The sequence below is a fragment of the Belonocnema kinseyi genome, chromosome 10 (assembly GCF_010883055.1).
Source record: "Belonocnema kinseyi isolate 2016_QV_RU_SX_M_011 chromosome 10, B_treatae_v1, whole genome shotgun sequence".
NCBI lineage: Eukaryota > Metazoa > Arthropoda > Insecta > Hymenoptera > Cynipidae > Belonocnema > Belonocnema kinseyi.
Window position 1 is genome coordinate 78305067 of NC_046666.1, and position 1619 is coordinate 78306685.

Sequence of the window (1619 nt, forward strand, 5' to 3'; positions counted from 1 at the left end):
CTGAATAAACAACAATTCAGATAAATCAATGTTTTCATCCTTTCCATTTCATTCCTTGAAAAATAAGTAAGTGAGTCCAGAAGGAGCGAAATTTAACTCATTAATAAACTCAAAATTTTACTCCAATGATGTCAGCTACATTATCAGGTTAGCCCATTAGGAGCGAAATCTAACTCCTTAATGAACTCAAAATTCCGCTCCAATGACGTCAGCTTTATGACTCCAACGGCTGGAGTCACGCAACTCACTCCCAGTTGAACATACACGATCGCTCCAATGAAGTCAGAATTCGCCCTCTTTGGAGCGATCGATCGCTCCATTTGGTATGTCCAGCCGCTCCAAGTACGGGAGTCGCTCTCCGCTTCAAAGGGAGAAGCTCACTTCTGGCTTCATGTTGGAGCAACGATTAACACCATTGGAGTGCTATATCACTGAAGGAAAATTAGAAAGTGAACATCAAATTTATACTTGCTCAGATATTATTGATTTTCAAAGTATTACAAATTTATTTTTACACCAAAAAAAGTTAAATATCGAAAACTCAAATTTTGAGTTTTAGACCTGCGAAACTTATTTTTTTAAATTGTAGGTGATCCAAAATTCCTTTCATGTTGAAGCTTTTGACAAAGTTCAGTAAAGTAGAAATAAGAATATTGAAACAGATAACAAAAACTTATACTTTTTATTACATTTTTAAATTGACTTTTCCTGGTTGTACTGCTGTCCGAACGTATAGACATTACCCTATTAGTTACAAGTAAATATATAATGGGAAATTGTATAAGAAAAAGTTGGTTTTTATTCGCAATTTTGCTGATTTAAATTTCCTTACTTAATCCTGCATTAAAACATTAAAAAGGGGTCAGCCCTATGAAATAAGTTTTTAGTTCCACGTATCTTGATAATATTTTCACTTCAAGTTGTCGTTCATTTTCTCTGTGGTTGTGATTCAAAAATATTATTCTTAAGGTTTCATGAAATTATTTATAAAGGGTTAAAATCAGAGTGGCGAATATAAATAGATTACTGAAAACAAAATTCAAGGGCATTAAAGAATAAAAAAAAGAAAAAGTACAAAAATTAGTTATACATATAATTTTCTAGTAAGAGTTTATTTTTCAAATCAAAAAATGATTTTTCTGCATCTTGTTTAATTAAAAGCGATTTTATTTTTTTTGGAGGAATGAGGTTTCTATTTTGGTCTTTTGCTTCATGAAAATACCTGAAATAAAAAAAAACGAAATGAGTAAAAACTAAAACGTACGTCAGTTTCGATCGAATTTTTTTGCAAAATCGGGCTCTGTTTGTAAAGACTAAAGAAAAAACTTTACAATTAAAAAAAATTCGAATTCTTTTTTAAGAAGTCAAATGTATAACAAATCCATATTTAACATTGTGCATTTTTGTAGAAATTTTTCTAAGGAACAATTTTGTTCTCACCTTCATTCATATCTTGCTTCGTTTTCTAGAAAAACTGGATTTCTCAATTTTTGTTGTTGAAGTGATTTAAACAAAATCATGATATACAGTCTGTCAAGTTAAAGCGTGGGTGGCTTTACTCGCAGTCGGTAAGGTGTATCGACATGATTTTGGTGTCAAAATATTAAGAAGAGCTCCCT